At 40.4% G+C, this 13,260-nt stretch overlaps 1 protein-coding gene across 1 annotated transcript in view; it reads left to right on the top strand.

Annotated features, from left to right (window-relative positions):
* Nucleotides 1–13,260, top strand: part of znrf1 (zinc and ring finger 1) — a 234,125-nt gene that overhangs the window by 49,419 nt on the left and 171,446 nt on the right. The gene's annotated exons all lie outside the window — the stretch shown is intronic.

Genomic DNA, 13,260 nt, shown 5'->3' with positions numbered 1-13,260 from the left:
CACTCAAGCTCAACGCCATCCAGGAAAAAGAAGCCTGCTTGATTGGAACCACATCCACCACCATAAACATACATCCTCTTCCGCCACCGATGCACAGTGGCAGCACTATTTGTCACATACAAATGCACTGCAGCAACTCCCTAAGGCTCCTTTAACAGCACCCTCCAAACCCATGATCTTCACCACCTAGAAGGACAAGGATAGCAGACCCATGGGAACACCAAAACTTGCAAATTCCCCTCCAAGCCCCACACCATCCTAACTTGGAACTGTATTGCTGTTCCTTCACTGATGCTGGGTCAAAATACTGGAACTCCCCAGTAGCACTGTGGGTGTAGCATTACCACATGGATTGCAGTGGTTCAAGTAGGTGCACAGCAGCACCTTCTTGAGGGCAATTAGGAATGGTTTACAACTGCTGGCCTTGCCAGTGATGCTCACATCCCCCATGAATGAATTTTAAAAAGGCCTAAAATAATTTTTCATACCAAGTCCGATTGTACATGCCTTCTTGGTCAAAAGGCCAGGAATTGGACTTGCCTAGTCTTCAGTCAGTGTTTCTCAGCAGAGGTGTTTGACATGGGTAATGGAATAATAGCAGCGACAAACCTGTGCTGTAACACTGTAGAGCAATGGGCTGGTCTCAAGCTGTTGACTAAATGTCTATTTGAAAAATCTATTTATACTTGCATGCTATTTTATACATGCAGTGTATTATAGGAAAGGAACAATTAACTTAGGTTAAAATTTCCTCCGGTGTAGCCTTACATTTTATACTGGGATCTGCAATTCAAACTCCCTCTAAACTGTTATATTGTCTTCCAGTGCTGCTCATTTCTCCAGTTAATCGAGATGGTGGTACTCTTTGCCTGTGAAACCAGCTTTGTGTTCAGCATTTTCTTTTTGGCATGTCCGCAAGGTTGGCAGGAAGTGACATCCTAGTTATTCATGATATAAACTAAAATAAGCATTGAAGAGCTATTACAACTACTTTATAAAATATTGTATCAAAGCGTGGCTCTTGATGTTTGGTTTACATTTTAGTGATTCGTGGGTAGTCTGTCCAAACTGAAGGGATGGCAATCCAAGAAGCAGGATGTCCCTGTCATTGCTGTGAATTAATGCACTTGATACTGCACTTCTCAGAAGAATGAGACTGGAATTCTTGCAGTTTTACTTTTGTGGTTCTTTGCACAATTTATACAGGAAGAAATACAATGTGAATAATTTCAAATCACAGAGATGAGACATATCGCTACTTATTCCCCACATTTATTGTTTATATAAAATATATACTGAAAAGAAACTTTTACTACATGCTTGGGCTCACCAATACCCAAGTTTTAAATCCCCACTATTCATGATTAGACACAAAAAAAAGTACTGGAGGTGCTGGAAATATGAAATAAGAAAAGTGTGTGCTGGAAACATTTAACAAGTCAGACAGCATCTGTGAAGAGAAAAGCAGAGTTAATATTTCAGCTTGATGCCCTTGCATCAGAATGTTTTGGAATTTTTTGGGCAATTTTGCACAAGCAAAATGGATGGGTGTCAGAATAGTTCTGATGAAAATCATTGTCCTGAGACATTAACTTTGTTTTTCTCTCTCCACGAATGCTGCATGACCTAGTGAGTTTTTCCAGCGTTTGCTGTTTTTAAGCCCAGATTGTACACTGCTTTGTTAAGTAAATATGTTAGTTATTCCAGCATGGAGTCAACTTTCATTTGTATGCTAGTCGTACCAAGCTCCTGATCCTCCACTGCCTCAATGCCATCAGGCTGCTTATCTGGCAACAAGTCCCATTTAACTTGTGGCCTGCTTCAGCTCAATATTTGGAAGACTGAAGCATCATCTTTTAATCATTGTCACAAACTTCTCCATTATAACTCACCCATTACCGTCCCTGGTCACTCTTTCCAGCTGAACCAAAGTGCTTGTTAGCTAGTCATCCTCTTCGAACGAGTTAAGTTTTTTAACCCTGAATCATTTCTATCATTTACATTGCTTATTTCCAACTCTGGAACATTTTGCTCCTTTACCACTACATCAGCCATTTGTCTCTGAAATTGACATTACCAACCCACTTGTTGCCAGCTTCATATCCTCCTCTCTAAGTTAAACTTTAATTTGTCGAAGATTCCATTGCATGTATTCCATCCTGCAGTTAGCTGTACCCCCATCACCCTTCTTCTCAATGACTTACAGTAACTCTCTGCATACCCCAACTCAATTTTAAACCTTTCTATTCCTCCATATGATCTGCATTACCTTGTCTTACTCTTTACTGCAGAGGGCTGTAGAGGCTGGGTTAAGTATGCTTAAAGCTGAGATGGACAGATTTTTAATCAGTAAGGGAATCGATGATTATGGGGATAAGGTGGAAAAGTGAAGTTGAGGATTATTGCATCAGGTCAGTCATGATCTCATTGAATAGTGGACCTTGATGGGCTGAATGGCCTGTAATAAAGTCAAATTTAAGACTTGATGGTTGAGATGATCTCAACCAATGACTGCAGTTTCTAGAGTTACAGATTGTTGACAGTGTAGTGCAATACTATATCATGTTTTATGTCACTCTATAGTGCTATACAATTTGCCCTCGGGCAGTGTAAAATGCCTCTTATATCTAATATGTTTTTAAATCTTACTTTGTAACACATTGGACCACTGTTCCGCTCATTGCTTGTTCTAGTACATTTAATGGAACAACATTGCATTGCAGTTGAGAGCATTGTAGAACCAATGTGGTCACAACTGACATTTTGCTGCTATATTTGTTGCTTAAGGAAGTGCAATAGAATGTATGTGAATATTTCATTAGAGTAGAGCTTTTTTGCATTCTGTGTATAGAGCCATTGCGGAATGCTGTTCGTCACTCAGTTGATTTTGTTTCACAGTAGATTTATTTTTTCCAGGTAAAATTCTGTATCCCTTGGGTTGCTTGCTGTTATTGATGATTTTACTTAGATGTTGCCTTTGAACTTAATAAAAGTTTGTTGTACTGCTAAAATGATCAATGTATCAGGGCAGGCTTAAATAAAACTAGAATAAGCAGAAAATACTGTGTAGATCCGGCAACATCTGTGGAGGGAGAAATTAAGTCAATGTATCATGTTGATGATCTTTAACTGGTGTTAAATAAGTACAGAGCAGGGAATGAACTGAATAAAGTGCTTATGATAGGGTGGAAAGCAGGGGGATATAATGACAGAACTTCGTATAGAATCCCTACAATGTGGAAGGAGACCATCCGGCACCAACAACAATCCCATCTAGGCCCTATCCCCATAATCCCACATAATTACCCTGCTAATCCCTCTAACCTACGCATCCCAGGACACCTAAGGGGCAATTTATGCACCTGACCTGCACACCTTTGGACTGTGGGAGGAAACCGGAGCACCCGGAGGAAACCCACGCAGATACTGGGAGAACGTGCAAACTCCACACATACAGTGACCCAAGCTGGGAATTGAACCCAGGTCCCTGGAGCTCTGAGACAGCAGTGCTTTCTCCACATCATGACAGCAGTGCTTGCCACTGTGCCACCTCTAACCAAAGTGGTGAATGTGGGCCTCGATCCCACTACCTTTCGCATGCTACGCAAGTGCACTACCATTTGAGCTAATTCCCTCAAGCTGATATGATTCCATATAATTTTTTCTGAAGTGATTTGATCTGTCTATCAAGTGTTTTTGTTTGTTTTTTTAAGAAAGCAAACAAATGTTTCAATAAAAGATACGCTGTTCAGGGCAGATAATAGCAGGTTCAGTTTCAGAATATACCAGTGACAATCCTGTAACTGAATTTGGACATGAGAATGTGTGACTCTGAGCCTTCTATTGTCCCTGATGGAATTCACATATACACGCCCAGGAGGAGCCATTTATTGTGAGGAATTAACCCGAGGTTGATTTTATTGCCTCCTAATTCGGGTATTGGCTACTTGTGCTCTGCCACGGTCCCAGACATAAATCAGTTGTTGCCCTCCACTGCAGCCCAGACACACGTCAGTTGCTGCTTTTTGTCCATGTCCCAGACAGAGACCCATTGTTACTCTTTACCACAGCCCCTGCCGTAAGTCAATTGTTGCTCTTTATCTCTTCCACATATCAGCTACCTCGCCAATCTGTGACCATTCTGTTGTTGTGGCCCACTGCAACTTCAATACCACACCCAATAGATATTTGTCTTATAATATTTGATATTGGTCAAATTCATAACCAAATGCAATTCAAAAATGGAAATGATAAGTCAGGGTTCAGCTGAACATTCTGAACAGAGCTGTTAATGGAAGTTGATAAGTTAACCAAAACGGGTTCAGCTGTTCGGTTAAGCATTCTGAACTTGCACTTGATGGAAAATGATGGGCCAAACAACATTCACAAGAGATGGCTGTATCCAGAGCATGAATCATTTGTGTACTAAGAATTATTGTTCTTGAATTGACCTTGCCAAGCATACCCTCACTGCCTTGAGACTTTTCATTGAAATTAAACAAAAGAGTCCGGTTCAGATAATCATTTTAATTAGCAGCTATTTACACCATTATTCCTGTGTGTTGGATTATTTAGTCTTGTGTACAATCTAAACATCCAGCACAGTTCCAGATGTTGGCTAAGATTTAACTGAGGATGTGCACCATTGTGACTGTGACAAAGGTAAACTTCCTCCTTGTGCTTCTCCACCTGTCTGCAGCTTTTGACACTGTCAGACACTCCAGTGCCTTTCCAGTGTTGCCCAGCTGGGAGGGACTGTTCTCTCCTGGTTCTATTATCTTTCTAATTGCAGCCAGGGAATTGCTTGCACTAGCCCCTCTTCCTACTCCAAGCTGTTAGCTCTCTCCCTCAAAGATCTATCCTAGGCTCCCTCTTATTGCTTGACTATATGCTGTCCCTTGGCAAAATCAAAGTGTTAGTTTTCACATGTACGTTGATGGCATCCAGCTCCACTTCACCACCACCTCTCTCAACTCCTCCACTATCACTAAATTATCAGACTGATTATCAGACGTCCTATACTGGATGAGCAGTAATTTTCCCCAAATAAATATTGGCAAGACTAAAGGCATTGTTTTTGGTTCCCATTCCAAACTCTTTTCCCGAGCTACCAGCTCCATTCCCCCTCCCAGTCAACTGATCCCAAGTTGAGCTGCTGACCTCTGATTTATGCCATCAGTAAGACAGTCAATTTCCATGTTTGTAAAATCGCTTGACTCATCTCCTGTCTCTCTGAACAGGCGTGGGACTGTGGCAACTCGGGGAATTTCACAGTAACTTCATTGCAGTGTTAATGTAAGCCTCACTTGTGACTAATAAATAAATTTCTGCTCACCTGCTGCTGCTGAAACCCCCATTCATATATGAAGTTACCTCTAGACTTGACTATTTCAATGCAGTCCTCCTTTCTGGAATTAAATATCACAGGGATATGGTTGAATTGTCTCTTGTTGGAGATAGTTATTGCCTGGCATTTGTGTAATGTGGACGTTATTTGTCACTTATCAGTCCAATCCCTGAATGTTGTTCAGATCTTGTTGCGTATGAGCACAGACTGCTTTCGTGCTTTGCTCTTGTATATTCCCAATTATAATTGCTGCAGCATTAATGGGCATGCCTTCAGATGCTTAGGCCCCAAGCAGTGGAATTGCCCCCTGACATCCCTCTCCTCCCAACCTTGCTTTCCTTCTTTAAGCCAGTCCTCTTTGACCAAGCTTTTGTTTATGTGACCTAACATTTCCTTACGTGGCTTGGTGTCATACTTTGTTTTATAATGCTCCTATGAAGGGCCTTTGGATGTTTCATTATGTTAAAGGTCATGTATAAATAATTGTTATAGCACATTCAGCAGCTCATTGGCAATGGTATTCGCCATTTTCCTGCGTTTAAGCACTTGTCATGTTGCTGCCTCTGGACAAAGATTGAAAAGTAATGTTCTGGATGTTTGGTAGGAGTGTTATTTGTTGACATGCATTCTCTGATTTCATATACGCTGCTAAGTTTCGTATTGGACAATACCAAGTGTATATTTAGAGTATTGTACTAACAGCAGTAGTATGTTGAACACGACCACACATTTAGTCTCTGCTGTAGTCATGGGGTTACGTTGCAACTGTACAGGACCTTGGTGAGACCACATTTGGAATATTGTGTGCAGTTCTGGTCACCTCACTATAAGAAGGATGTGGAAGCGCTGGAAAGAGTGCAGAGGAGATTTACCAGGATGCTGCCTGGTTTGGAGGGTCGGTCTTATGAGGAAAGATTGAGGGAGCTAGGGCTGTTCTCTCTGGAGCGGAGGAGGCTGAGGGGAGACTTAATAGAGGTTTATAAAATGATGAAGGGGATAGATAGAGTGAACGTTCAAAGACTATTTCCTCGGGTGGATGGAGCTATTACAAGGGGGCATAACTATAGGGTTCGTGGTGGGAGATACAGGAAGGATATCAGAGGTAGGTTCTTTACACAGAGAGTGGTTGGGGTGTGGAATGGACTGCCTGCAGTGATAGTGGAGTCAGACACTTTAGAAACATTTAAGCGGTTATTGGATAGGCACATGGAGCACACCAGGATGATAGGGAGTGGGGATAGCTTGATCTTGGTTTCAGATAAAGCTCGGCACAACATCGTGGGCCGAAGGGCCTGTTCTGTGCTGTACTGTTCTATGTTCTATGTAGTATAATACAAAACTAAGCAGATCTATAGAGTATGACATTAAGCATAAATGTATAGCACTGTTAAATATTGTATAGTACTATACCTATCATATACAGCAATATTTCAAAGTTCTTTAGAATACTATATTAAATGTCCTTAAGATACTGTATTAAACACTGTAAATGCAGGATGACATTTGCATTTTATATTGCCCATCCCTAATTGCCCAAGAGGGTCCTTAAGCCCCTGCAATCCATGTGGTTATAGATCCGGTTAAGGAGGAAATTCCAAAATTTTGACCCAGTAACAGTGAAGGAAGGGCAATATAGTTCAAATTCAAGATAATGTAAAACTTAGAGGGAAACGTGCAGGTAGTGGTGGTGTTCCCATGTGTCTGCAGCCCTTGTTCTAGGTGATAGAGGTTTCAGGTTTGGAAGATACTGTCAAAAGGAGCCTTGGTGCAATGTGTCTGATAGATGGTATGTGCTGAAGCTGCTACTGCATCAGTGATGGAGGGGGGGTGGATGTTTGCAGTGATGGATGGGGTGTCAACTAAGGAGGTTGCTTTGTTTTGGATGGTGTCAAGCCTCTTGAGTGTTATTGGAGCTGCACATATCAGGCAAGTAGGGAGTATTCCATCACACATGTCTGACTAATGCCTTATAGATGGTGGAAAGGCTTTGGGGAGTCGGGGAGTCATGCGCTGCAGGACTGCCCTCTGACCTGTCTTGAAGCTAGCTAAGTTAAGTTTCTGGTCAATGTTAACTCCTGAATAGATGCTATTTATAGTAGTACACTGATTAGTTTCTGTGCAGTGACATGCATTTTATATAGTCTTGTGTTACGTATACTAGGTTTGTATCACTTCCTCATTTTAAAATAGTGATACTTTTAATCTAATTAAGCAATACTTGAGCACCAACAATGATCACCAATAGCAAGATTAACTTGAATACAAATCCGGTTCTGTAATTATTGTGTATGCATCCAATTCCGTTAGTATTGGCTAACTTTGACTTCATAAAATAGTTGTCCTTTGTGCTTATCGTATACAACCACTGGTCCATAGAGCAGTCAGCAGTTGCATCAGAAAGGAATTGAAAGTGTGAATGAATTGTAAGTTGCGAATGGATCAAGATGATTTTGATGAAGGGTCTGTGGAAATTGTTGCAATGGCCCTGCTTGCTGCGTTGTTGCTCAAGTGGTTTGTCACCCACAAACATTATTTCCTTGTGCTTTTTAATGCAACAAAACCGTTGACTAAGGTCACGCAGAGTGTAGTGTGAGTGCAAAGTGTAGCTTAACAAGTGAATTATTAAAATTGTGAATACATGTATAGCACTGTTCAATCGTGAATTATTGCAATTCAACTTTCAGGTGATGCTTTTTTTTGTGAATGAGCACATGGAATACTGGGCTGTTAGCTTGTTCTGTCAGCGTATCTCTTCCAGAAGGATACACAAGTTAGGTTTTATCCCTCAAGTGACAAGGTATCCATCAAACATGCGCAAGATAAACAGATTATTTGCAAACAACAAGTGTGTGTGTTTGTCACAGTGCAAGTTAGCAGCAAACTCTGAGCAGCCCTGCTGTGTACAACTACTAGAGGTGAATTATTTATCGATTTATTTTATTTAATCAAATGACCTTGGCTTGAAACAACTGTATATTCTTTCTTTATCCTGACTGTTTAAATGGTGTTTACTTCACTGCAAATCATATTGAGTAACTCTTTCCCCCTTAATATTCAACTTTGGGGCAGAGTTGGGGATTATCTTTCAATTCTCAATTCTATTTTGTGCAGTTTTAAAATTTATTTGAGCGGATGTGCAAACCATGGCTGAATTTCTGTAGCATTCTCTTGACCGTGGGCCCTAACTTTGACTGAAGAGCCCTGAAAGCCCCTGGATGGTGTTGTAAATGGATTGCATTGTATTTCTGGGTTTGCTTTGAGACTTGCTCCAAAGCAAATGAGAGTTGGAAGAACCTCCTGTAGAAATTCTCCCTCCATCAATGATGCTTTAACAGTGCAAAAAATATTTTTGTAAAGGATGCAAAGCATCTTCTTTCCATCACTTTTAAACTCTGGCTGTTCCTTCCCCCACCCCTTTCCAGATATGTCCCACCTTCTGCCCCACTAGTACCCATATTCACTGAATCATCCTCTGCCATTTCTGCCACCTCCAGTGTGAAGCACATGTTCAGCATTCCTAAGAGGCCAGTCCCTCAGCGATGCCCTGTTCAATTGCTCCAACACACGCTGCACCTTCCAGAAGTTTTTTTTTATTAGTGTCACATGTAGGCTTACATTAACTCTGCAATTGAAAATCCTCTAGTCGCCACACTCGGGCCTGTTCAGGTACACTGAGGGAGAATTTAGCATGGCCAATGCACCTAACCAGTGCGTCTTTCAGACTGTGGGAGGAAACCAGAGCACCTGAAGGAAACTCACGTAGACACGAGGAGAATATGCAGACTCCGCACAGACAATAACCCAAGCCGGGAATTGAACCTGGATCCCTGGCGCTATGAAGCAGCAGTGCTAACCACTGTGCTACCATACCGAATAAGATGTATCACTTGCCCTTCATCGTCTCCCTTCTTGCCAAGCACCTCTTCCAGATAAAACAGCTATTTGTACTTCTTTCAATTCAGCATACTATATTCGCTGCTCATGGTGCAGTCTCTACAGTGGGAAGACCAAATATAGATTGAGCAATTTTTGCTGAACATTTCCACTGGTTGTGGCCTTGAGCTTCTGGTGGTTTGCTGTGTTAATTCTCCAAATTCCCTCCGTGAACCTCAATATCCCTCCCTTGCTTTCCTCCTTAAACCTCATTTTCTGACCCAAGTTTTTGGGTCATTTGATTTAATTGTGCCTTTTGTGGTTTAATGTCTTTTTAAATGATGCCTCTGTAAAATGAATTAGAATGTTTTAGTGCATTAAAGGTGCTGCTACATTGTGATGTACTTTTGGGGGAAAATTGATGTTTTATATTGGGGTGATAGTCCCATTAAGAACTACGTTTCTCTGCAAGATAATTTATTGACATTTAATTACTCCCGCCTTCCATCCTATTGGAGCACTTCCCTTTTGTTCTTTGCTTCCCCCTCCCCCTGCACCCAACTATGTACTTGCGTAAAAATAGTTGTGTCTAGCTTATTCCAGACCTTGTGAACAATCATCAACCTTTACTGCCTTACCAGCTAGGTATTTTCAGCTTTTATTTCATATTTCCAGCAGGTTTTTTTTGCTTTTTCCTGAATTTTAAAGTTTGCAACACACTGACTGCTTGCCTTGGGCAGCTTTGAGCAGTTGTTCCCTGGCTCGTCACAGCCCAATATTGCACTTAATGTTACTGCTGCGTTTTTCTCCCCCACTGCCTATGTAAATGCCAAAGAACAACGTAAAATATTCTGATGCAGAGCTGAATTCCTTTTCAGAATAGAGTTGTTTAGATAATACTGCCCTAGTTCTGTACATGATGATAAAACTGTGACAGGATGTTGAATGTCAGAAATCACGTGATGTGGCAAACCGACAACTTTCACACATAGTATCCTAGACATTTTTTGAACTAAAGATAGAGTTCTTCAGAATAAGATAACTAGTTTCTTAAAAGCAGAAGCAAACATATATGCTTTTGTTTGAATGACGGGAATCAATGTGTGAAGAAGACTCTAGGTTTGTTGAAAAGTGGTCCCCCATCCAGCCACCCACCCAAACTTTCTGTACAAGGAGTTTGTCATTTCATAGGGAATTTGTGGACATTGTTTCACTGATAAATGAATGTTCAAGTTTAATTAAAATGTAATGGTCAGGTTTGTGGGTAATTAAGAAGCACAGGTAACTCGTATTGAAGCACAGAAACAAGCCATTTGGTCCAGCAGGTACATGCCAATGTTTATGCTGCACATAGGCCTTTTTACCACTCTTCTTATCTAATCCCATCAAAATATTCTTCTTTCTCCCTTGTGTGTCTATCCAAGATGCATTTAAATGGTTGTAGGCTAGTCCCATCAACCACTCTTTGTAGTAATGAGCTCCACGTTCTAACCGCTCTGCCGAGTAGGTTTCTCCTGAATTACCCATTGGATTTATCAGTGGCTATCCTACATTTATGGTCCTTAGTTCTGGTCATGTTGCAATGAGAAACATCTACCCTTTCTAACTCAAAATCTTAAAAGCCTTATTCAGATCACTATTCTAGAGAAGAGTCCCAGTCTGTTTAGCCTTTGCTGATATGTGTTACCTCTAATTCTAATGAACCTGTTTTTAACCTTCTTGAGTACCTCCATAACCTGTTCATAATATGGACCAAAATTGTTCACAGTATTCCATGTGTCGTGTAAGCAAAATGCTATAAAAGTTTAACGGAACTCCCTGCCACTCTAGAATTGGACCTCAATACTTTGCTTTTTTATGGCCTTATTAACCTGAAATATTTGTTTCCGCTTTCAGTGATTTGTGTGTATCTCTTTGCCTAACCTGTCCTAATATCTCATGTATCTGTGTCAACTTTTGTTTCATTTCACTCTTGTGATTATAATATTTTGTTATGTTAAGGATGCCATTCAGCCCTCCTACACAAGGACATGCACACACTTGTTGAGGGAGGGAAGAATTTGCATACTAAAGAATCATCTACTTTGATTAATTATCTGTAAACATTTTGTGCATGTACACTTAATTATCATCACACATTAAAATTGCCATACTTACTAAGGCACTTCTTCAAACTAGCCATTTAGTTTGGTGTTTGTTAAATTGGGAACTAAATGATTGCTTCTAGCAGGGAGATGCAGTCACAGGGAGTTTAAGTCTCAGTAATAGGATGAAACATAACTCAGTTACTGACTGCAATTTCTGAACATGGCTCCATATATCTGCATGCATTCGTACATTGCTTCCATCCTCTTCAAAAACTCCATGTTACGGTCTTTGAACGTTAGGCTTCACTTGATTCTAACCAAGCTCAAAATTGACATTCTGCAATTGCAAACACGAGTAGATTAAAAATACTGCAAGACCTTAAAATTCTGAAAGATTTTTTTATCCACCAATAGTCATCCATACTTTACAAAATACTGTTGTTTTGAATTTTTTAATAGCATTTTGACAATACTTGGCACAGAGAACCTTTGATCCTTACTTTTGTAAGGATGATGGAGGCAGTTTCAATCTTGATTTTTCAAGAGGGTAAGATCTGAGGAGAACAAAATGCAGTGCTCTGGAGAAAGGGCTGGGGAGTGGGACTCGCTAAGTTGCTCTTGCAGAGGAAGAGGCTCGGGCTCAAAGGCTGAATGGCCCCGTGTTGTAACTATTCTATGATTCTGATGGAACAGGAGTTTGGAAGTGAGATGGGTGGAGAACTGGGAATATTTAGAGATACCGTTCTCTGAAGATTGAATGGACATGGTATGTAGAAAGAATGAGCATGAAAGGACAAATTAACTTTCTTATTCCATATTTTATTGCCAATGTTCCCTTCTATTCAGGTGCTAAATTGTCAGTGCCAGCAAATTTAATTCACTTGTGTATTGATTGTGTAATTTGGGGAGCATTGGGGCAGTGCTTTGTTAATGTGAGATCTTTATTTTGTCTTTTGAGGAGAAAATAATCATTTCTTTATCACAATTACTACTCTTTCATTGTTATGTCTAGATATTCTATTGTAGTAAGGTATTTGGTATATGAATAACCTCCAGAGGTTGGCCCTTTTTACCCATTTGATATCTTCATCCCCAATCAGAATTTTTTCTACACTTCTGCTGCTTAAAAGAATCAAATTTTAGATCTTCAATTAGAAATGTAATCATGTGTGTTAGACAGTTCCTGTATGTGTCAGTTTTTCTAAAAAGTCCTTTTTGAATACATTCATCTTTATAGATGAGGATGGCTGTACCAAATGCTGTGGTTGCTTCCATCCATAGTTATTCATGTCATTAACATTCGTTCTATGTAATCAAGTAACACCAATTTTCCAGTCATTCTGTCTGTGAATGAATTCAGAAACTTCCCTTGGAATTAGTGAGCAGAATTCCCCTCATCAGATGGAGACTGAAGTATAATGTCAGGGAAATGGATTTTTTAAATTGAAGTATTGCATTAGTCAAACTGAGCCAGAGCTGATGGTGGAAAAATAATTCCTTTTAAAAACACCCCTCCTTGAAAATAAATGAAAACTAATAAACATCGGGTGGCATGGTATTTAGACTGCTGCCTCACAGCACTAGAGACCCCGGTTCGATTCCCAGCTTGGGTCACTGTGTGTGTGGAGTCTGCACCTTCTCTCCATGTCTGCGTGGGTTTCCTCCGGGTGCTCCGGTTTCCTCCTACAGTCTGAAAGATGTGCTGGTTAGGTGCTTTGGCTACGCTGAATTCTCTCTGTGTATCTGAACAGGCGCCGGAGTGTGGTGACTAGGGGATTTTCACACTAACTTCATTGCAGTGTTAATGCAAGCCTACTTATGACATGAATAAATAAACTTTAAATTTAAGACACACTCTTTACAAATGTTACAGAAAAGTGAATATGATTATGAAGATTCAACTAAGGCCAGAAAGTCTGTTTTTGGTAATATTGTAGCTTCAACGCATGGTGG

Source organism: Mustelus asterias, chromosome 4 (genome assembly GCF_964213995.1).
Source record: "Mustelus asterias chromosome 4, sMusAst1.hap1.1, whole genome shotgun sequence".
In the NCBI taxonomy this organism is placed as follows: domain Eukaryota; kingdom Metazoa; phylum Chordata; class Chondrichthyes; order Carcharhiniformes; family Triakidae; genus Mustelus; species Mustelus asterias.
The sequence above is the reverse complement of the archived record's forward strand: the minus strand, read 5'-3'. Positions and strand labels throughout refer to the sequence as shown.